Genomic DNA, 26,046 nt, shown 5'->3' on the forward strand with positions numbered 1-26,046 from the left:
ATGGTGATATTTCTTTGAGGGCTTTCCAACCGTCTGACTATATTCAGTGATCAAAAAAACTACAATATCTGTCTGCTCAACAGGTCAATCCAAGACAAGCCCATTGATCCATTTTATTTTATCACTAATTTTGTCACTACTTACAACCATGTTCCAGCAACACCTGGACCGATGAGTTCTGCTGATCTTTCGACCCATAAGACAAAGAGTGCTCCCCTATGAACCAGAGCTTATTATTCCTACTGCTTGAATTCTGGCAGTGACCTCCATCACAAAAACCCCCTCTCCCTCCAAAAAAACTCTTTTGCCACCAAATCTCAGAACCAAGATTTTTCACTGGGCCCACAGCTCCAGACTGGCAGGTCACCTTTTTGTCCTGTCACTATTGGTGGCCAAAAATGAAAAGGGGCATTAAAGACTTTAAGACTGTACCCAGACCAAAGTCCACTCTTGTGTGTCTGAAGGCCCTTTAATAACCCTTTCTATTCCCAAGGCACCCTGGAAAATGGATTTTATCATGGATCTCTGATATACTGATGGCTACATAGACATTTTGGTTGTGGTTGATAGGTTCTCTAAAATAGCACACTTCATTTCCCCTCCACTCTTCCTCTGGTGAAGCTCTGGCACCAATATTCATGCAGAACATTTTTAGACTGCTTGATATGCCATCTCATACCATCTCAGACAAGGGAGCCCAGTTTACTTCTTAGTTTTGGAGAACACTTTGTAAAACCATGGACATCTTCCTGCAATTCTGGTCTGCTTACCAATCTCAAACAAATAGCCAACTGAAGAAAACAAACCAGAGATAAGCTATATAACCTGTAGGACTAAGGAGGCTTCAGCCTATACAGACATCCATGGACTTTGGTATAACATGTTTTTGCTTAGTACCTTGCAGAGAAATGCCATCACCTCTTCCTTCTGAAACCAGGCCTTCAATGGGTGGGAAGGCTCTATAAGAGGGAAGTAATGTCACTGTTACTTCCCTCGATCTAGTAAGAGATTCCACTGCAGTGTCATGGCTGTGTCACATGACATGTCACATGACCCAGTGTCACTCTTTTTTCAGCAAGTTAAAAATGGTATTTACACATTACTGAGCTTTTAAAGTCTAACTCTAGAGCCTATACTTGCCCCTTTCCTAACTCCTGATTCACCTGCAGTCAAGCCCTTCTGCATCAGCAGTGACCCTTGTACCTCCATAGCGCCCACAGTCTCAGCCTTTTCTACATCTCAGCTGCATTTACAGTCTCTGCTACACCCATAGCCTCCACTGCATCATGTCTGCACCCTCAGTCTCCATTGCATACACAGTCTGAGCCTCTGCTGTACCATATCTGCACCTACGGTCTCAGTTGCATTCACAGTCTGAACCACTATTGCACCATCTCTGCCACTGCAGCCTTGGGCTTCACTCCTGATTCCAGATGCCAAGTGCCTCCTGCCTTTCTGAAGCTCCAGGTCCTTATTACACGGAACCTTTCATTCTCTATGTATGAAAGTATCTGTTGGGTGAAATGGAGGTGGCCAGTAGCTAAGCCCAGACCCCCAAAAGAGGCTCCCTGGCAGAACCCCAGTCACCTCTTAGATTCCACAGCAGGATCCTCATCTCCAGTTGTAATATTGTTTACCTATTTTCTAAACTCAAACCCTTAGTGATCTATGGGTAAGGTTTCCCTCCAATTTTATTGTATTGTAAATATAACTTTATATTATTTACAATAATATTTTCATTACTTGTATGATTCCTTAATCTGCAGCAATGCAAAAACTGTAAAGTGCCTAAATCTTTAATTATGGTAAATATTGATTAAATGATCTCACAATTTAGCCTTAGCTAGGATTTTGGTTATCGCATGCAGTAGCAGTTCTACTTGTTTGAACTATATATTCACCTTAATGTCCAAAAGAGACAGGGATTAAATCAGCTTCATTTCAAGGCTTCAATTTTCTGTTCAGTGCAGAGAAGCAAATTTACAGGTGCTCATAGATATTAGACACCTGCCATCGAGTGCTCTATACTAATAAAAAATAAGCTGAAGTGTGATGGAGATCCTTTCTTTCTGGAATGATAAAATGAGTCTGTGTGGATTTTTTTTTTTATAACAATTGATGAGTTATTTATTTAGCACTATGCTTATTTATGTTACAGATTATACATATTTTAAGATGTTCTGATTTCTTGGTGTACTGTGGTTTGGTTCCCTATGTTCCATGAACTTGTGAACAGCTATGACTTTGCATTTTTGTTATCTTTTCCTTATCTTTTTTTTTTTTGTTCTCTTTAATTCCTAAATGTAATCATTTTCTTTGGAGAAGACAGAAAGGCTGCTAGCATTTCTGAAAAAGTCACTCTAACCCAGGGGTCTCAAACTGGCAGCCCTCCAGCTGCTGCAAAACTACAAGTCCCATCATGCCTCTGCCTGTGGGAGTCATACTTGTAACTGTCAGCCTTGGAATGCCTCATGGGACTTGTAGTTTTGCAACAGCTGGAGGGCCGCCAGTTTGAGACCCCTGCTCTAACCCTACAGACGGGCTTAATACAGGCTGAGTTTGCTGTCATTAGCATACAACAAAGAAGCCCATCTTCTGAACATTTAACCCTTCTGAATCATTAAACCCTGAAGATGGACAGTGGTGAAATCTAGTTTGCAACTGATAATGAGATCTGCCATCACAGTATAGACATGGTTAATTATTACATTTCTCCAACTCCCTCAAACAAAGATAACCAAGTAACAATTCTCACTGCATAAGTTATCAGAAAAGTGAGTGTCTAAAATTGTAAGCAGCAATTTTAATCCCAATATGGCTGCAAAAATGGAAATATGCTTTAAGCTTTAAGGGAACTTTTTAAAACATTTTTGTTTATTTCAAATGTATTTGTAATATTGACCTTAAAGCCTTACACCCAAAACCAAAAATATACTATATTGCAGCTTATCAATCATTAGATGTAGAGGATGCATATGTTTTCATTTCTTTAGGCTTTTTCCCTGGTGATCCAGGCAGTAATACACCTTGTTTATTAAAGTGCCCCCACTCTGGATGAATGAGCACAGGGGACACATTTGAAAGCAGCATTTTTCATTTGGTGGCAGGAGAGTGTTAGATGTACTAGCAGATTTAGATACACAAACGGAAGCCAAACTCCAGGTAATACTTTATAAACAATTACAGCAAACATTTTGTTTTCCTTTTGGTATAATGATTTAACATAAATTAATAAAAGCTGATCATTGTAACCACTCCTGTCAGTTTTGAATGGTTTGTCCTATCCCTGTAACTGACACAACAGAAAGAGAGCTTGTTCTTTTGAAAAGCAACAGACTTACTGACTAGATCATCAGAAGAAAATAGAAGAAATAAAGGCTAAAAAATAAATGAAGCCATCACATCTAAGAATTGGTGATCTGCAATATAATACATGTTTGCTTTTGGGTTTAATACTGCTTTAACCACTTACCGACCAGCCACCATTATACTGCGGCAGGTTGGCATGATCCCACGAACCGTCGTAGCTGTATGTTGGCTTCTTTAAGTGGGATAGAAGGCGTGCACGTACCCGCTGCATTGCCGGGGTGCCGATGCTCGTGGCTGGCGGTCACAATGACCGCCGGCTGCACGCGATCTCAGGCACGAGAGACAGAACAGGGATGTGTGTGTAAACACACACATCTCTGTTCTGTGAGGAGAGGAGAGGCAGATCGTGAGTTCCTAATAGCTAGGAACCATGATCTGTCATCTCCTATAGTCAGTCCCCTCCCCCACAGTTAGAACACACAGTCAGGGAACACAGTTAACCCCTTGATTGCCCCCTCGTGTTAACCCCTTCCCTGCCAGTGACATTTACACAGTAATCAGTGCATTTTTATAGCACTGATTGCTGTATAATTGTCAATGGTTAAAAAAATGTCTCAAAAGTGTCTGCCATAATGTTGCAGTCCTGATAAAAATCTATATATATATAAAATCTATATTACTAGTAAAAAAAATTAATAATAAACATGCCATAAATCTATCCCCTATTTTGTAGCCCTTATAACTTTTGTGAAAACCAGTCTATGCTTATTGTGATTTTTATTACCAAAAATATGTAGAAGAATACATATTGGCCTACACTGAGGAAAAAAAATTGGCTTTTATTTTTAAAAAATGGGGATATTCATTATAGGAAAAAGTACAAAATGTTGTGTTTTTTTCAAAATTGTCACTTTTTTTTGTTTATAGTGCAAAAAATAAAAACCGCAGAGATGATCAAATACCACCAAAAGAAAGCTATATTTGTGAGAAAAAAAGGACATCAATTTTGTTTGGGTACAACGTCGCACGACCGCGCAATTGTCAGTTAAAGCGATGCAGCGCCGAATCGCAAAAAATGGCCTGGTCATTGAGCAACCAAGTCTTCCGGGGCTAAAGTGGTTAATAAAGATGTAATTATACTATGCCCTGCTCTAATACTACATATCCTGTAAACAGTTTATTTGATATTTTCCTGGAGTAATACAGAACTCATTCCATTGAAATAAACTGGTTTATTCCTTAACAAATGATTGAACAAACATGAACTTTCACTAATGGCAATAAACATTCAGGCAATTACTCACTCCATTCAATTCTAGTCAACTTTATTGAGATAATTGAATAATTTCCTTCACAACAACCTTATCTACCTGGTCTGTTGTAAGAAATTCCAAAATATTAAGCTTCCACAAAAGAACAGGGGAAATAAAAATGACTGCTTTTTAAATCACTTATAGCAATTATATAACTTTGCAGTCAGTGCAGCTGAAAAATTAATTTTTCACAACACAAATTCAGTTATACTTTCATACCTTCAGTGTAGCAGCATTTATGGCTGTGCATTTAGTAAAGGTAGGAAAATAATTGAAAAGCGCATCAAGGCATTTGTATAAAAACCAAAAAAGTATTGATAATTACAACTTTGCTTCCTCATAGGGAAGGCCCCATTCACTATTATACTTAAACGTGAAAAAAAACCTGAGCTATATTATAGTATAAATCATCACTTTTCTGTGAGATACTAACACAGTCCCAATAAATTAAACTCTATGAAGTTGTGCTAATATATAGACAAAAAAACACAACGAAAAATCAATAAATGAAATAAATAAATTAAATTAATCCAGTGATAAAAAAAGTCCAGTGGTAAAAATAATCCAGTGAGTCCGATAAGTCTTCACCACCATCCAACACCTTGAAAAGTGATCCAGTGAGTTAACACCACCACCAAAGGCTGAAAAAGGGGCTTGCTAACCAGATTACATAGACCTCTCATTACAAAAGGTCAAAAACGCCTGTGGCTCTATAACCAGCTAGGCCTTTAAATCCAGTCAGTCTTCCAAATTAGGGCATAAATCCTCGTCATAGGGTGATCACAGGAGTACGCCAAAATATAAGAGACTCTGCATAGTGTAAAAACTTCAAAACTTTAATACACTTAAATAAAGGTTGCACTTACAAGGTTGTAGTAAAAAAAAAATGCCTTAATTCATATGTGTAGACCTCCAAAACCCGTCTTTCCGGGGCACGAGTATAATGGTGACGTGGGCGGAGTGACATGGTACAAGTGCTACTTTTAAACCATATGCAACCTGATAGACTTAATAAAGTGCTCTCTACAAAGTAATAACATATAAAACAATGTACAAATCATAAATTAATACAGTGATTCAAAGTCTATAGGTTCTTCTGTGATATTTTCAAAGCTCAACACTCATCACCATCACCATCACCCGATGTGTGTGATTAAATTTCCTACTCGCCAGAAGACCATGACTTCTTTAACTAAAAAGAAGGTCGCAATGGGCTTTTGTTTGTGGGTCTTTAAACTTGCTTGTGTGGTAGCTGGAGATTAGGGATGGGGGAATGGCTCGGCCCGAGCATAAGTTTGGGCCGAATTTTGGTTGTTTTGGTGAACAACGAACATTATGCGGTGTTCGCAGCAAATTCGAAAGCCATGGAACACCTTTAAAGTCTATGGGACATGAAAAACCAAAAGTGCTCATTTTAAAGGCTTTTATGCAAGTTATTGTCATAAAAAGTGTTTGGGGACCTGGGTCCTGCCCCAGGGGACATGTATCAATGCAAAAAAAGTTTTAAAAATGTCTGTTTTTTCTGGAGCAGTGATTTTAATAATGCTTAAAGTGAAACAATAAAAATTAAATATTCCTTTAAATATCATACCTGGGGGGTGTCTATAGTATGCCTGTAAAGTGGCGCAGTGTTCCCGTGTTTAGAACAGTACTACAGCAAAATGACATTTCTAAAGGAAAAAAGTCATTTAAAATTGATCACTGTATTGAATTGTCGGGTCTCTGCAATATAGATAAAACTCATTGAAAAAAACGGCATGGGTTCCCCCTCAGTCCATTACCAGGCCCTTTGGGTCTGGTATGAATATTAAGGGGAACCCGAGCCAAAAATGTAAAAAAAAAGTGCGTAAGGGTCCCCCCAAAATCCATACCAGGCCCTTTAGGTCTGGCATGGAAATTAAGGGGAACCCTGCACCAAATTAAAAAAAATGGCTTATGGGTCCCCCAAAATCCATACCAGACCCTTATTCGAGCATGCAACCTGGCAGGCCACAGGAAAAGAGGGGGGACAAGAGCGCGCCCTCCTCCTGAACCGTACCAGGCCACATGCCCTCAACATGGGGAGGGTGCTTTGTAGTAGCCCCCCAAAGCACCTTGTCCTTATGTTGAGGGGACAAGGGCTTCATCCCCACAACCCTTGCCCGGTGGTTGTGGGGGTCTGCAAGCAGAGGGGCTTATCGGAATTTAGAAGCCTCCCTTAACAAGGGTAGCCCCAGATCCCGGCCTCCCCCCTATGTGAATTGGTAACGGGTACACTGTACCCCTACCATTTCACAAAAAAAGTGTCAAAAATAGTAAAAAAGACAGGAGACACTTAGGGACAAGTCCTTTAATAAAAGATCAAAAAATAAAAATGTCCCACAATGTCTATTCATCTTCTATCACGCCACCCGACGAGCCGAAAAAAAAAAAAAAGCAGCAACAGATCCGCCACCATGGGAGGCTCCCGCCGAGTGACGCTTCTCGGTGACAGTTGTTATATAGCTGAGGGCAGTGCCAGTCGGTGACGTAAACGGGCGACCCCACCTTCCTCTGACGTCATGTGCATCAGAGGGGGGTGGGGCCATGCCATTTTCTTCAATGAGTTTTATCTATATTGCCGAGACCCGACAATTCATTAGCGCTGCGATCAGTTTTAAATTAATTTTTTCCTTTAGAAATGTCATTTTACTGTTCTAAACACAGGAAAACTGCGGTACTTTACAGGCATACTATAGACACCCCCCAGGCACAATATTTAAAGGAATATTTCTTTTTTATTGTTTCACTTTAAGCATTAGTAAAATCACTGCTCCCGAAAAAACGGCCTTTTTTAAAACTTTTTTTGCATTGATATATGTCCCCTGGGGTAAGACCCAGGTCCCCAAACACTTTTTAGGACAATAACTTACATATAAGCCTTTAAAATTAGCACTTTTGATTTTTCATGTTTGTGTCCCATAGACTTATACCATAACGTTGTTCGTGTGTTCGTCCAAATTTTTTGCCTGTTCACATGTTCTGCTGAGTCGAACAGCCGGGGGGTGTTCGACTCATCCTTACTGGAGATGAACCAGGGTATCTTTTAAACTAAAACCTCCTCTCCACCAAGGTAACCCATCAAAAATAAGATGGACAAAGTGCCATAGTGTAAAACCATTTATTAAAAAAAAATCATGCATAACAAATGCAAATTGGCTGCTTACATTTAAAAGTGCCTTCTCCTGGCACTAAGGACACTTGCGTAGTACTTTGGTAGGGATTGTAGGCTGCCCTGGACTCATGGGCTAGCGTGCGTTCCACCGCTGCAGTACAATAAACCGGAAGTTCGGAACCCAGGAGTGACATGACCGGAATGCGCCTCGACGTACGTTTCATCTTACAGCGTCATCAGGAAGCGAGGATTTTTTTTCACATAATTATGTAACACTATTAAATTCACTTAATCCATAGCGCAAGGTCCATACAAAATTATAACAGCCTTGTAAGTGAAACCTTTATTTGAGTGTATGAAAGTTTTGAAGATTTTACACTATGTGGAATCTCTTCTATTTTGGCGTACTCCTGTGATCACCCTATGAGGAGGATAGCTGTCCCAATTTGGAAGACTGACTGGATTTAAAGACCCTGGCTGGGTATGGAGCCACAGACATTTTTGATCTTTTGTAATGAGAGATCTATGTAATCTGGTAAGCAGGCCCTTTTTCAGCCTTTGGCGGTGGTGTTAATTCACTGGATTACTTTTCAAGGTGTTGGATGGTGGTGAAGACTTATCAAAATCACTGGATTATTTTCACCACTGGAGTATTTTAATCACTGGATTCATTTATTCATTTCATTTATGGATTTTTCATTGTGTTTTTTTGTCTATATATTAGCTCAACATTTAAAGTTTAACCCATTCATTATTAGTCTTGATGCAAGTTGTCACCAAGATGGAAAGTTTTGGTGACATCTGTCAAAGGTGAGATTTCCAGTTTGATTCATTAGTGGCTTGTATATTCCATCACATATGGTTTAAAAGATAAACATTTCCTTTATTCACTTTTATCATTTTTAATTTATCACTCCACTGTAATAGACTAAGCCAAGTTATAGTAGCACTCATTCACACTGTGCTTATTCCTTGGGCTCCTGTATGTGTCCTCTTATACCAATATATTTTATATTTTTTTATTAAAATATCACTTAATGTTCACTGACACATGTTGTTGGCCCATGTACCTTCCCCCCCACCCCCTGCACTTTGCTTTCACTACCATGTCTCAGCATAATTTCTATGATGCTGGTGGATTGATATGATGCTGTCTTAGGTTGGCTTCTTTTATGGTGGTAATTATAGATTTTTTAGTTCCCAGTGCCTGTGCAGACTCTCCATAGTGCCCTCTGGTGTCATCTTAGGGGTTTGCACTGCAGTATGTGGTCTCCCTTCCATTTCCAACTCCCGGTTTGAACCATGTAAAGCAGTGGGTGATTCTGCCCAGCCGATGTACTGATCCATACTTAGAAGATCTGCCAATCTCATACAACTTGTTTAACGATGGTACATGTTTGAAGTTTAACAAAATCAATCAAACCAATGAGTACGTTTAGATGGTTTTTATTCATGCACCAGTGTTAGTTTGGGTGCCCCCCTTTCCCTTCCTTCTTGCTTCCCCCTCCACCCTCTTTTTTTTCTCAATAACATTGTCTATCTTTAGATATCCATCTGTACCGTCTCCTGAGGAAGTGAGTCCATATCTCGTGAAACGCGTAGAGAGAATCAGTACAGATTACTTACTCCATTGGAAGTTTAATTCATCATGTGATTCATTATGTGACTTACTCATGATGGTTATGCATGTACATTTATATTAGGTTCTAAATGTTTGTAATATTTGCTTTGTGTAATAAAAATTATTGTATATTTTATATTTTTGGCTGTGCCTCATTAAAGGGCAATTGTCTTTATTTACAGTTACCTTAGAGACAGTTGTAATTACCTCATGACTGGTCTCTAGGCAAAAAGGTGAGGTGGATTCTCTACAATGAGGGCAGGCAGCAATGAAAGCTTGAAAGATGTTCTAACTCTTTCCTTTGGAATCCAAAATTAAAATAAACAGTTTTGTCTGAACCTCTACCTTACAAGTTATCTACATAAAACTTTCTAGGAGTATGTACTGTATTGTTTGCATTAGCTGGGTCAGGACATTAGATTGAAATCTCCTTGGAAAAAAATAATGTAAAGGGCTATACATTAATATAGCAGTATATATAAAAATGGTAAATAAACTTCAAAGTGGCATTGAACCATATTTAATCCTTTCACACCTGCAATAAGTTTATAAAGGTTCAGACAGCATGATGACTTGTACCATGAATGTGTACTATATTACGCTTTGTGCAGCCGGTAACACTTAATCTCAGCTGCCACTTAAAGCCTGGGTCCCCACTGATGCTTGGGAACCAAATAGAGTGGTTCTCAATTATGTCTTCACTATGCTTGGTATGACATAGTAATCACATGCAAGAGCTGCAAATTGAGAAAAAGAAGCCTTCAGGCTTCAGATGAATACTGCCTAAATTTAAATAAAGAAAAAAAAGAAAAAAGAAAAACTACTTTTTTTTCAACATTTCTGCCATTTGTAAGTTTATTAAAAAATGTCATTTGTTTTGTTTAAATAACGTACCAAATAAAAGCCTTATGCTTTCTCAATTAAAAAAAAAAAAAATCATAGCCAACACATGCTGATGCTGCTAATTTTGGCCTGGGCATTTAAGCATCATAACCTCTGGTCATGAAAGGGTTAAGCACATTAGGAATATCTACAGATCTCTTGAATTATTGTTGCATTTGAACGTGGCCTTCAAACCAAGTATTGATTTGACATGGAGCTCACTGTGAGTTTTGAGATCAGTCTTGATGATATTTAAAAAGGAGGAGGAAAAGAACTGTATAAAGTACTCAAGTGTTTGTTGTTTTAAGCAAACAGTTCTTATAGGCAAGCATCAAACACAACCGGAAAAAAAACAAATGTAAAATAAAAGTCTAAAGTCTTTATTGTTCAACGTGTTATAGCAATCATGGCAACAGAAACCAACCTCATTTCTGAGTTCTAGTTTTTTTTTTTTCAGGCTTTTCCCCCCTGTCTTACCTATTCTCACCTATTAATCCTGACAGTAACACACTTCCTGTCCTAGGATGCCATAGTTGCCAACATTGCAAAAAAAATATGTGGGACACTTGTTTGGCTGTAGGTGGAGCTGTACAACAATTAGGGAACGGGGCATTTGTTTGTAGGCATGGCCTAGCAAAAAAATTACAAGTGCGGCGCGCGAAGGATGTCAGGATGATGAAGCGCATTATTTCTATTATTACATTGTAATATAAAATGAAATCATTCAACTCACCATAATGCCGAATCAGTGGGATCCCTGAGCGTGTCACCTGCCACGTCGCCTGCCACCAGCAGAGTCTGTCCTTGCATCAGGTGCCACCAGCAGAGTCTGTCCTTGCATCAGGTGCCCCCGGCAGAGTCTGTCCTTGCATCAGGTGCCCCCGGCAGAGTCTGTCCTTGCATCAGGTGCCCCCGGCAGAGTCTGTATAGACCCCCTCAGTGCAGACCCCCTCCATCAGTGCAGACCCCCTCAGTGCAGACCCCCTCCATCAGTGCAGACCCCCTACATCAGTGCAGATCCCCTCCATCAGTGCAGACCCCCTACATCAGTGCAGACCCCACCTCTATTAGTGCAGACCCCCCTCTATTAGTGCAGACCCCCCTCTATTAGTGCAGCCCCCCCTCTATTAGTGCAGACCCTCCCCTCAGTGCAGCCCCCCTCTATTAGTGCAGCCCCCCTCAGTGCAGCCCCCCCTCTATTAGTGCAGCCCCCCTCAGTGCAGCCCCCCTATATTAGTGCAGCCCCCCTAGGTGCAGCCCCCCCTCAGTGCAGCCCCCTCTATAAGTGCAGACCCCTCTCAATGCAGCCCCCCTCTATTAGTGCAGACCCCCCTAGGTGCAGCCCCCCTCAATTAGTGCAGCCCCCTCAGTGCAGCCCCCCTCAATTAGTGCAGCCCCCCTCACCCCCCGGTCAGTGTAGGTGCGGCCGGCCCGTGTTCTGTTTGCCGAGAAAGTTCCCCTCGGCAAGTATGGACCCCCTGTACTGCGCAGGCGCAGCGCTTGCGCAGTACGGGGCAGGGGAATTTAGTTTCGGCAAGACACGGCGCAGTCGCCGTTGTCTTCTCCTTCAGTGGAGAGGGGAGGGGCCGTGCAGCCGCTTCATTGGCTGCACGGATCGAGCCCCCTTCCTCTCTCCACTACACAACACAGTCACTAGGGGGAAGATCAAGCGGCGGCGCTGGCCGCCATTTTGCTGGAGCCAGCTGCTCCAAAACAAAATTTAAAAAAATAACCGATTTTCCTTATGGAAAATCCCGATTCGGGACAGCCTCCATCCGGGACGAGGGTCCCAAAATCGGGATTGTCCCGGGAAAATCGGGACTGTTGGCAACTATGGGATGCCAATGCTCACTCAATTGTATTTATAAAGGAGTGTTGTCACCCTCGTCTGCTTGCTTTTAGTTTGGACTACAGAATACCTTCCCCTCTTCTCATCTATATAACATAGGCAAGAAGTAGTTCAAAGAGTTAACTGGGTAAGGCTGATAACCCTGCTTAGGATTTTAGCAGAAAAGACAGAGTGCACAGGATGTTACAAACTCCCGGGATTTCTGACAGGATCACCTGGGATTTTTTTTGTACTTTAAGTGTTACTAAACCCAGTAATATGAAAATAGTTAATCTGCGCTACCCCGCACCCCCCCTCCACAGTGCCCACAGGTTAAAAATCTTCTTTTTACATTAAAATACTGCCCTATATACCTTTTTGGATGATCTTTATACCACGATTATCTTTATACCAAGGTTACATGACACAGTTACAACTGCACAGTTTCTTAAGTAATGAGAGTTCAGGAAGGAATACATGCCCATATGTGTGATGTCAATATCATTGGACCTGGCTATCTCTGAGAACAAGAAACTGTTCTATCCAGAATAAAAGACACAACTGAGCATGGGCAGGTCAGCTATTCTGCCTGTGTTAGCTGGCCTTCCCCAGAAAGACAGTGCAGGGAGGGGAGGATCTATGCATACAGGATAAAACCACCTTTTTACACAATGCAGAGGATTAACCTCTTCCACAGTGAGTATAACAAGCATGATATGCTGCATATGTGGACTGATTTTACTGTTGTGAGTTTAGTTACACTTTAATCAACAGATATGAATGCTTTCATCATTGGTAAATTTACCAGACCACAAAGGAGGAAATAAAATAATTTTATTATAAAAACTTTAAAGGGTATATTTATAAAGTATTTAGCAAACTTTAACTGCAGGTGACGTTCCTTGGTGCACGTGGTTTACATAACAATGATTGACTCACCTCCATTAACTGTTTTTAAAAAAAGGCACATTCATTGCCTTGTAAATGTGTGTGTTTGTTAGGCTACTATATTAAAAATGTGATGCTTGCCTTTTTATATCTACAGTATACATTAGAATGCCAGTAAAGGATTGTGAACTGCTATTGAAAACCATTCATAGTGTTTATGCTTGTTTTCAATGAGTGATGTCCAACGCATTTTGACCCTAAATTATTTATTAGGTTCATATATATGATTATATGTATTGTAGCAATGCTTTTCCAGACTTTCTGTTTTACAGAAATGTACACAGCTTCTTTTTTTTCAAAGGAAATTAAGTATAAAATGCCATATGCCAAGGAATTTCGTTACCCGCACCCATTCGGTTTCTATGACATCAAAACAGGGAAATGCTCTATAGCATCCTCAGTGCCTGTCTTAAAAATAGGTCATTTAGCAATGAGTAGAACTGTTTATATCAATTACAACCAATAAAATGTGTAGAAACAGAAAAAAATGTACAGCATCCCAACATAAAAAGAATGACTTAGAGGCTATTTACATGGAGCGTGAAAAATGCATTAAGCCTTGAACATGTCATAATTTGCTCTGCCAGTTCATCAAGCCAGACTATTTAAACATGTGAAAGTTGGTGGGGAGATGTAAAACATTTCACATTTATTAAGGGGGAAAAAATACTTTAGCTAATGGAGATTTGCTTAAGTCAGTAGCACATATTTAGTATCTCAGTAAGTCTCAGAAGATCACAAGCAATCGGAAAGATAATAAAAACTGTGAGTTATTTTTGGCTATTTTGAAACAGTCACATTTATGGCATGCTATAAAATGCTGGAATTTCCTTGCTGTTGTAAAGCTAGTAGTACAAATTTTGGAAAAGTTCAGTAGGAATCACTGGGATATCCTATCTATATGATGGGGGCCAAAACATATTTCCTGGAGTTCTGAAGATGTATAGAAACTATTAAAAAAATGATCTACTTAAGAAACATAAAATTGTCATCTACTGTATTAAAAAATCTTGAAGGTTGAGTGCACTTTTTTGGATGAACTTATCCTTACTTTTTAGCCCCTAACCAAAATGAACTAACCCTCCCCTTATCCACAAGTGTATAACTACCTGCATCCCATTGTAGTCGCCTGTCACAATCTTCTGCTGCTGAAATCTTCTATTGGCTGTGCTTGTGCAGTCATATAAAGAAAAGTCTTTAATAATTGACTGCACAGACAAAGCCAGTGGAAAGATGGAATTTTGAAGATTGCATCAGGTAAGCAAGTGCCAGTGTTTTAGACCACTTAAAGGGTAGGTTCTGCTTTTTGGGTACTAGGCAACAGGTATGTAACTTTGAAGTGTAGTTAGGGCATGTAGTACGGATGTTGGTATTCCTAGTCATGATAGGCTGCATTATAAGTACCCCTTCAGGACCCTTCGGAGTGAAGAGAAGAATTAAGAGAAACCATCTAATTTATTGGAAATTATTAAGCACCCGGATACTTGATAAGTACAAGTATAAGTACTTAATAATCTTTGCCACCTGAAAAATGCTGTAGTGGTTAACATTTACTCATTGTATCTTCCTTGAATGTCTGTTTTTCCCCAATTTTTAGAATAAAAGTTGAAGTTTCTTTAAATGAACCTGGCTGGGTATTCTTCTGTTATGTACTAGGAAGATGAAGACAAAGCAAGATGATTAGCGTTTAAGCTGGGATCTGTACATGCAGCAAAGGTTGGTGTGCCTGGTGTTTGCTTTATCCCAGGAAAATTTATTTTGCAGGATTAGAGACTATGTGTCAGCAGTATCAAAACTCAAAATGGAAACCCCCATTAGCAAACACATGGGTCTATACCACAATCACAATCTTAAAATGATTGGATCCTATGCCCTGGAATACATTCCCCCACATGACAGAGGTGGAGATGTTGATAAACAACTCCTTCAAATAGAAGCCAAATGGATCTATCTTTTGCAGGCCACAAGATATCCAGGCCTAAATGAAGGCATAAGCTATAAGACATTCTTGTGATTACCTTGCTCAGAGCTTATGTCATGGTTATGCAGTAATGTGTGTCTGTCAGCTCACCTTTCCTTTTGTGTTCACCTTTAGAGGCCAGACACCCTCACCTGACTGTTTAAATAATCTTCCCTCAGCATAGCTCCACCCCGGTCTCTAATTAGGAACACTATATTAACCTGGGCATTAAAAGCCAACCTTACTGATCTACCATTGTGTGTTAGCTTTCGTGTGTACTTGCTGTGTTTCCTACGTCTGATTCCATTTACTGACCTTGGCCTGTTCTCGACTATCCCCGTCTTCTTGTGACCCTGACCTTTGGCGTGTTATGTTTATCCTTGTCTGCTAGTCGCCCTGACATTTGGCTTATCCCTTACTTTCCTTGTTGTTCCAACCTGCTGCCTCCTTTCTCTTCTCCTGTAGTCTACCGTGAGCGTGAGCTGTGAGACCCTGGGGGCCACGACCTGGAGCCAGACTGCAGCACAGTCCATCCTCACCACTAGAGGCTCTGGTGAACACCTGCTGGCTCTTAGACTCCACACCCTGGGGAATCTATGCTCTAGCTCCCAGTGAGATCTGTGTTAGTGATCCAGTAGACCTGCTTCATGAACCTCCCATGGTTCAATCCACAGCAGTCAGTTCTAGGGTCCACTACCTTACCAGTGCACTCCTGACTTCCAAGGAGTGCATCTGTCACCTGGTCTCAGGTGACCTGACAGCTTATATATAGTGATTAGCAAGCTGCACTGCCGGGTTTCATTTGCACCCATCTTGCTGATTCTAGGACTTTGTCCTTCATGAATGCCCTGTGCCTGTGTGGCCACTAGAGCACCACCAAATCTTAAGTGGGATGCAACACTGCATTCTGTTGCCATATATCCCCCTTTTTTGTTCTACCAAACTTATAGGCACAATGTGAAAAACTAATGTTAATGTATGTAGAATTATTCATTTTTCCATTTGTACTATGTGCTTTCTCCTTTTCTATATGATTGTATTATAAGTGAATTGCGTGCAGTGCCTGTTTATTGATAGAACCTTGTAGCATGCGACTACAATCGCATGCAGCCATATATTCATTATTATTAACAGGATATTTTTGCTTTTCATCATTTTTAATTACATATTTCATTGTAATTTTTCATTTATTTATTTCATGTTTTTTTCTCCCGCTTTTCTTCACAATTGAGAGCCATTCTTGGGCACAGTTTACATGCATTCATTCCTCCCCATCAATAGCGGTCTCCTCAATGGACACCCAGGGGCATACATCAGCACGGCATGTTTTTAGCCTATACTGAACCCCTGTTGAGACAGGAGTGTTATGCATGTCCAAATCCATGGTGACGTCCTGGCCAGGCGTGGGCGGGGTCAACAATGACCACGCCCACCATTCCCATTGCGACTGGCAACAACCATCATTTGTTGCCACAGCGATTGGGAGATGGGTGTGTCTAGCTCTCGACGCTGCGTGCGTCCATCAATCCCTGGTCAGTGTGTGCTAAGGCTTTTCTCAGACATGTTATCTAACCTGTCTTTTGGAGCCACAGCAAAAAAAAAAAAAGACCTTTGTAAAACCCCAGTATTTAAAGTGGTTGGAAACCTACAAAGTAAAGGAATGATGTGCTAGTATGCATCACATATTAACACATTATATGAAACTTACCTGAAAACGAAGCATTCCAGTGATGTGCTGTCATCGCTGGAGGCCGCTTCCATCTTCACCCGTCTTCCTTCCGGGTCCGCAGACTCAAGCTGTGTGACTGGCCGGAGCCGAAATGAGATCATTCCCACGCATGCGTGGGGGACCGGCCGTTTATAGCATAGGACTCTGAAGGAACAGTCCAGGTGGACGTTCCTTCAGAGCGCATGCGCCGATGACATCAGGGGATATCAGGAGATATTTACAATACCCATAGGTAAGCCTTATAATAGGCTTACCTATAAGTACAGATCAGAGATGGAAGTTTACTTCCACTTTAAACCCACATCAAGAGAAGCAAAAAACTAGAACAGTTATAGAGTTCTCAGCTTAACTGCTTCCAGACCAGCCACCACAGTTTTACTGCGGCAGGTTGGCTCCCCTGCGCGAAATCACGTAACTATACGTGGGCTCGCTGGGTTCTTATAGCAGGCACGCGCACGCCAGCTGCACAGCGGGGGTGCTGGTACTCATGCCCGACAGCCTCGATGACCGCTGGCCATGAGCGATCGTGAGCAGGAGACACAGAACAGGGACGAGTGTGTGTAAACACACCCTTCCCTGTTCTGACATGAGTGACAGATCGTGTGTTCCTATTAGCTAGGAACCACGATCTGTCACTTCCTGTAGTTAGTTCCTCTCCCTTCAGTTAGACTCACCCCCAGGGAACACAGTTAGTCCCTTCACCCCCCTAGTGTTAACCCCTTCAGTGCCGAATCGCGAAAAGTGCTCTGGTCAGGAAGGGGGTAAATTCTTCCGGGGCTGGTGGTTAAGAAGACTACCAGTTTCACAATGGAGACATTTTTGGTTTGGGAACATTTGGAATGTTTTTGCTTGTTTTTTTTTCACTGCTCTCATTAATAGGTCTTATTCATCTTTATTTCCCAATCTTATCTGCTGCTGCCTCAGTATCAGTGCCACCATCATCACAAGCACAATGTACCGTATCAGAAGGCCTGAAAGTTTTGACAACTATTTCACTCTGAAAAATGGCATAATTTCTAAATATTATTTAGGAGTATTCAAACTACTCAGTACCCTTGCCTTTAGTAATGACTTTAAATCCAGTCTTTTTTTTTCTCCAGAGGAGATACATTTTGACTGGTACGACTGATGAGGATTGTCAAAAATTACTATACCCAGGGACATTTGGAACCCTGCAAGCCTGAGAATCTGGCGTGATAATGAGGAGATTATACCATTATAGCAGTACTACATTTTCGTTTTTTGTTTGATAGTGAAAGGTTTTACAGGAGAGTAGTTATTAAATTATATCAATATAGTTTCCACAGCAAACAGCGCCAGCACTCACATAGATGGCTCTATAACACTAAAATGTTGTAAAATACAAGCAAATGTAGCATTATGTAGGAAACACACAGGGAATTGTGATGAAAACACACAATGGCAAAAATGGCACACTGGCAACATGGGAATAACACACTGATATCTGTGACAATGCAACACACTTGACTTGGGCAACACACTGGTGGTTATGGCAATATTTGGGCAATACATGTGGGTAACATACTGTTAATTTTAACAGGTGAGCAATAAATGTGGTTAACATGCTGGCAATTGCAACAATGCAATCAATGTTGGCAATAATATATAGTCAATAAAATGCAGATAATCCTTGAAGCCCAATCTGCTTCCCCCTACCGCATTGCCTTATATTCCAGGCCCTCCAGCTAGTTTCAAAACAGGTACATTTACTCTGAATCTTGGCATGCAAATCAGTTTGCTCATACATACACCTGATATACATCACGTATCTATGATTGAACTTGTACCTCTCTGTAAAAAGTGATTAAAAAGAAAATAAATTATATATCAAATAAACGATTTCCAGGAAAACCTTATTTGTTCAAGAATCCTCGGTATCCATTGGTTGTAGTTTAATAAGGTATATGCTATTACAGATTGTCCTTTTTAGCATTTTGGTTAGACTCCCTGATTACCTAAACAGCAGTATAATTCTGGCCATACACTATACGAAAGATGGGCCGAAATTCAGTCATTTAGACAGTTTGTTCATTTTCCGGCCAGTTAATGGGCACAAAATCAATAATCATTGGGACGTTTTTGAGATGAAAAAACAAAGGACAAGTTTGGAAATATTCTGCCGAATGAGCGATAAATTGAAAGGTTAATGTGTTTCCCATTCAAACTGTCTGCACTAGGTATATGTAAAAAAACAAACAAAAAATGCATACATTTATGTCCACTGAACAGTTTATCAGTAATTACATGATGGCACTAACGTTTGCACTCATGGCCGAATGTTCGTTTTTCGAAAATGGGTTTGGCCGATTTTAAGTATACAGGTAAAAGCCAGTAAATTAGAATATTTTGAAAAACTTGATTTATTTCAGTAATTGCATTCAAAAGGTGTAACTTGTACATTATATTTATTCATTGCACACAGACTGATGCATTCAAATGTTTATTTCATTTAATTTTGATGATTTGAAGTGGCAACAAATGAAAATCCAAAATTCCGTGTGTCACAAAATTCGAATATTGTGTAAGGGTTAAATTTTGAAGACACCTGGTGCCACAAACTAATCAGCTGATTAACTCAAAACACCTGCAAAGGGCTTTAAATGGTCTCTCAGTCCAGTTCTGAAGCCTACACAAACATGGGGAAGACTTCAGATTTGACAGCTGTCCAAAAGGCGACCATCGACACATTGCACAAGGAGGGAAAGACACAAAAGGTTATTGCTGAAGAGGCTGGCTGTTCTCAGAGCTCTGTGTCCAAACACATTAATAGAGAGGCAAAGGGAAGGAAAAACTGTGGTCAGAAAAAGTGTACAAGCGATAGGGATCACCGCGCCCTAGTCAAGATTGTGAAAAAAAACCCATTCAAAAATGTGGGGGAGATTCACAAGGAGTGGACAGCTGCTGGAGTCAGTGCTTCAAGATCCACCACCAAGAGACGCTTGAAAGACATGGGTTTCAACTGCCGCATACCTCGTGTCAAGCCACTGTTGACCAAGAAACAGCGCGAAAAGCGTCTCACCTGGGCTAAGGAAAAAAAGAGCTGGACTGCTGCTGAGTGGTCCAAAGTCATGTTTTCTGACGAAAGCAAATTTTGCATTTCCTTTGGAAATCGAGGTCCCAGAGTCTGGAGGAAGACAGGAGAGGCACAGGATCCACGTTGCCTGAAGTCTAGTGTAAAGTTTCCACCATCAGTGATGGTTTGGGGTGCCATGTCATCTGCTGGTGTCGGTCCACTCTGTTTCCTGAGATCCAGGGTCAACGCAGCCGTCTACCAGCAAGTTTTAGAGCACTTCATGCTTCCTGCTGCTGACCTGCTCTATGGAGATGGAGATTTCAGGTTCCAACAGGACTTGGCGCCTGCACACAGCGCAAAATCTACCCGTGCCTGGTTTACGGACCATGGTATTTCTGTTCTAAATTGGCCAGCCAACTCCCCTGACCTTAGCCCCATAGAAAATCTGTGGGGTATTGTGAAAAGGAAGATGCAGAATGCCAGACCCAACAACGCAGAAGAGTTGAAGGCCACTATCAGAGCAACCTGGGCTCTCATAACACCTGAGCAGTGCCAGAAACTCATCGACTCCATGCCACGCCGCATTAATGCAGTAATTGAGGCAAAAGGAGCTCCAACCAAGTATTGAGTATTGTACATGCTCATATTTTTCATTTTCATACTTTTCAGTTGGCCAACATTTCTAAAAAATCCCTTTTTTGTATTAGCCTTAAGTAATATTCGAATTTTGTGACACACGGAATTTTGGATTTTCATTTGTTGCCACTTCAAATCATCAAAATTAAATGAAATAAACATTTGAATGCATCAGTCTGTGTGCAATGAATAAATATAATGTACAAGTTACACCTTTTGAATGCAATTACTGAAATAAATCAAGTTTTTCAAAATATTCTAATTTACTGGCTTTTACCTGTAGTGTATGGCCAGCATAAGTATCCCACTGTGGTTTGTTGGAAGATTTTCTGCAATTTTTAAACAAGAAAAATAGCACATGGTTACTGGGGTAAAAATGTATGTGTTAATCTCCACCAATGTTAGGTTGCATGTCTACATATAGTTGGTTTTGATTTCATGCAGCTCCATAGGAAAAAGAAGCCAGACCCCTCAGCCTTCTAACTTCCATTCACATAAGATTTTACACTATGGAAGCTTTCATATTTTTATGGGAATCAATTGGCAAAATGTGCCTTTGAAGGACAACACCTTGGTGGACTCTAGGATTATTACGGCATTCCCTAAATGCCCGGGCTAGGTATTAAGCCACAAGCATGTGTTATCTCCTGTAATAGGAGATCATTTGGCGTTGGTAAGCGGCAGTGTGTGTAGAGGTCAAAGTCTCATCTTTCTCAAATCACGACCTTTGGGTGTATCGTGTGCCAATCTCACATCTGGAAATAATTTCAATATATTAGACTATTTATTTATATGACATAATGCGATAATCAATTTATGATTTTTTTAGTCTTTGCACGGAGTCCCTTTTTATATCAAAGTTTAGCGCTATAGGCGTTTGTTGTACTAAGTCATATATATGAAGGTTTAGCGCGACTTATAGAAAAATGTTTACTTTATGTTTATCTAACAGGAAGTTACGGCTTGGCCTTCTAAATAATAGCACAATTATTTTTCATCCATTCACCAATACACTTATTTTTTTGAGGACAGTGCGGTCATTTTATTTTTATTTGATACTACATATAGTCATGACATAGTTATACCACCCTGGAGGTACAGTAGCATGTGGATATATTTTTTCACTTATTAACAATTTTTTTTTTTTTTAATTATAGACAAGTGCATTTTTTACTTTTCTAATATTCATCAAGTAATTTTCCTTAACAAGATGTGAAAATTACATGGTCATGTCCCATCACTACTAACTATATTGTACAAGTCTATAACCATGGGCGCTGCTCCTAATCTTCTGAACATGTGTGCGGGAAAGGTAAGGCCTGATTCTTATATTGCCTCCCTGTATCTGTTCATAGAATACACTATTTTTAGGACTTGTTCCCTCAAACAATTAGCCATTTCAGGTAGACAAAGCTCATCGGCTATTATTTCCATGCATAAGCAGTTTCCGGGGGGTTTATATAGAGAATAGAGCTGTTCTAATGAACATTGGTACTGAGCTGCATCTCTCTTAATTTTTTTGACTACTAATACTACTAGAAGCTTATTCAAGTCTGTAAGACTTTTCTCATTATTTTCCAGGCTACTTGATATTGCTCCCATTGACTTCTAGTGACCCCTCATTAAATTCAAGTTGATTTTAATTGGATATCATTGTAATGAATGAAAATTTAGTTGTATTTATACACAGTGGCGCAGTGGGTAGCACTTTCGCCTAGCAGTAAGAAGGGTCGCTGGTTCGAATCCCGACCACGACACTACCTGCCTGGAGTTTGCATGTTCTCCCTGTGTCTGCGTGGGTTTCCTCCGGGTACTCCGGTTTCCTCCCACACTCCAAAGACATGCTGGTAGGTTAATTGGATCCTGTCTAAATCGGCCCTAGTATAGGTATGAATGTGAGTTAGGGACCTTAGATTGTAAGCTCCTTGAGGGTATAGGGACTGATGTGAATGTATAATATATATATATGTAAAGCGCTGCGTAAAATTGACGGCGCTATATAAGTACCTGAAATAAATAAAAAATTTAAATAAAATAAATATATATATATATATATATATATATAGCAATTGCATTCAACCCTAGATTTATATATCTCCTAAAGTTGAATTCCAGGGAAAATTATTTTTTCCTATGCAGCGCTGCTGTGCCCACACTACACGAGTTCACTGCTCGTTTTTTTCTCGAGGAGAGGAGAGTGGAGAATTACTTACCTAATCATCCTATCCTCCCAGCACAAGATCGGTCCGGCATCCCTGCGCTCCAGCGGTCTTGAATAGTAGACTATTCCTCATTTCAGCTCATCATGCCCAGAGCAGGCTCCATAGACAAGGAACAGTCCACCCCTGGACCACGGAGGAGTGCCATTTTCTGGAGGATTGAAAGACCAGGCATAAGCATAGTATAAGCATTTTGCTCATCCCTAGACAAAATGAGCAATTAACCCATGAAGTGTGGCCATAGCCAAACTGCATGAGAGAGAAAAACATTTTTCACGGATTTCAGTTTTAAATGCTCAATAGGTGAGGCTTCCCTCTTTTCTCCATCCTCATCATAACCCTATATTGTCCTTTATGTAAAGAAACATATTTTTGAGTAATTCAATCGACTGCAATCTATTAAAAAAGTAAATATTTTGGTCAGCATTGAATTCTAAAATATTTCCCACACTTGTAAGTCCAGTAGGGATGAGCCCTCGGTTCAAGTGCGAGATTGCAGTGCATTGCTGTGTGATGATTGGCCAAAGCATGCACCTGACCTGCATGCTCTGCTGAGAGAGCCATAATTGGCCATAGGTAGGGTGCCTTTGGCCAATCATGGCTCAGGGGGACTAAGTCCATGCCCCACACTATATAAGGCTGCCTACATAACGGCCATGTATAGTGTGTGGGTGGAGATAGATTGAGCTAGATTAGGCAGGCAAGTTAGTTAGTGGCAGTGTATTTGATATATATATATATATATATATATAAAGTCTAGTATAATATATTTATGATATGTTAACATATTACAAATATATATAGCATTTAGCGTAGACTTGATATTCAGTGTAGACTCTATATTCAATCAGTGCAGGCAGTGTAGTTTATATAACACAGTGTATTGAAGCAGTTAAGGGGAACCTTGCACCAAAATGTAAAAAACAAATGGCGTGGGGGTCCCCCCAAAATCCATATTAGGCCCTTCAGGTCTAGTATGGATTTTAAGTGGAATCCCGTGCCACAATTAAAAAAAAAAATGGCATGGGGTCCCCCCAAAATCCATACCAGACCCTTATCTGACCATGCAACCTGGCAGGCCACAGGAAAAAGGGGGGATGAGAGAGCAAAGGTATATGGGGTACATTACCCCTACCCATTCACATAGGGGGGCCAGGATCTGGGGGGCCCCTTTTTAAAGGGGGCATCCAGATTCTGATAAGCCCCCCCTGCCCGCAGACCCCCACAACCAGTGGCCAGGGTTGTGGGGATGAGGCTCTTGTCCCCATCCACATGGGGACAAGGTGCTTTGGGGGTGACCCCAAAGCACCCTCCACATGTTGAGGGCATGTGACCTGGTACAGTTCAGGGGAGGCACTCTTTCATCCCCCCTTTTCCTTTGGCCTGCCAGGTTGCATGCTCGGAAAAGGGTCTGGTATGGATTTTGGGGGGCCCCCACGCCATTTTTATTTTGTTAGTTTTGGCATGGAGTTCCCCTTAATATCCATACTAGGCCCGAAGGGCCTGATATGGACTGGGGGGGGAACCCAAGCCATTTTTTTCTATGATTTTTTTAATGTATATTGCCGGGATCCAGCACTACATTACAGCTACAAGCAATTTTCAATTAATTGTTTTCCTTTAGAAATGTCATTTTACTGCAGTACTGTTATAAACATGGGAAAGGTGCGCTACTTTACAGGCAGACTAAGGGGACTCACCAGGCACGATATTTAAAGGAATATTTAATTTTTATTGTTTCACTTTAAGAATTACTAAAATCACTGCTCCTGAAAAAACGCAGTTTTAAAACCTTTTTTTTTTGCATGGATACATGTCCTCTGGGGCAGTACCCGGGTCCCCAAACACTTTTTATGGCAATAACTTGCATATAAGTCTTTAAAATTAACACAATTTAATTAATGTGATTCTTCACATTCGTGCCCCATAGACTTTAAAGGTGTTCGCACAAATCCAGTATGATAACATAAAATAGGGTTTTTAACTTATTCTTGGTGTACTGTCAGGGAGGTGCTGGCCATAGTGCAGCCAAAGCACCTAAGCAGAGGTAGATACGCATGCACAGACATGCTCCTGTAGGTGCCCGTATTTCTGGGCATAGGCTAATGCATAGGCGCTCAAAAATTTGCACGCACAGACAAACGCATATGCGCATGCATGCCTGTTAGCCATTATTGCTGGTGCAAAATGGCTTATATAAGGGCAGCAGCTGCCCGTATTGAGCAATCTAATGGGGGTAGGATTCTTAGTTTTTATTAAAGCATTGTAATATTTTAATGGACAACACTTAGATCTCTTTTTATTCGTATTTCTCTGGTGTATCGCTTTAGAGATCTGGACCACCAGTTCCTGTTGTACTTTATCCTTTTGAGGGATCTGTGCTGTTGACCACCTGTTAGGTCAGGGGTCCATTTAATACGGTGAGCCAAGCGGCTATTTTGGAGGTGGAGGGACTGTCACTTCATATCTGAGCTCCCGGGTTACTTTTTGACATGTGGATACTTTTGCTGGTGCTATCTGGGACTTGTGGTTCACCTTGCTAATATATGGACTTTGCGCTAGGTTCATTTGATTTTATTGTGCTGCACTTCCTTTTATTTACTATACAGAGATTTATGTGAAGATCTTTAAGTGTTCAGCTGGCATTTTAGGACTTACAGATTTGCTCTGATTGCATTTTTCATACATTTACAGTATATCTTCCATCTGCCTGATACCCTGTTGCCAACCTCTTCCTGCATCTTGACCATTCTATGCCTCCATTGCTAACCTGGCTTGTCTGACCCTGCATTCAGATATCCATCTGTCCTGCTCTGCAATGTACCTGGTGACGCTGGTCCTACACCTGCTGTGTACCTGCATCTGCTGTTCCTGTTGCCATCCGATCCTTCAGCCATCCAGCCCAGGTCAGGTGATGCACCTGCCACACACTTCTGCAACCAAGGGGAGATTTTGCAGGCACTCTTACCTCACCATGCTCTCGTGGACACTGTCGCAACACCAGTGGTCCTTGAGCCAGGGCTGTACGAGAAGACTCCCTCTACATGTCAGGTACTGCCACAAGGTACGTGACATGTACATTACAGGACACAGGAGAAGTATTCCGAAACATAAGGTTATGGTCCTGCCTTCAGGAGATTGGATTCTGGCAAACAAGAGTTATAAGGACAGCTCGATATAACATCTGAGCATACTTTAGTTTAGTAACAAATAATAATAGGAGGCTCATAAGAAACAACGGGGCAGGACCTGTGTCCCATAATGTAGAAGGATTTTACAGAAAGTCAAAATTTTTTTTTTTAAATTCTTTATTTTATTATTTTTTTTAAAGAAGTAATCATATGAAAACACAGATACATTCCAGAAGAAACATATTCACACAACAATAGTCTCTCCCATGGCATTCAGAACTATAGTCATTGTATACCCAAGAA

Source organism: Aquarana catesbeiana, linkage group LG08, assembly GCF_042186555.1.
Source record: "Aquarana catesbeiana isolate 2022-GZ linkage group LG08, ASM4218655v1, whole genome shotgun sequence".
Lineage (NCBI taxonomy): Eukaryota > Metazoa > Chordata > Amphibia > Anura > Ranidae > Aquarana > Aquarana catesbeiana.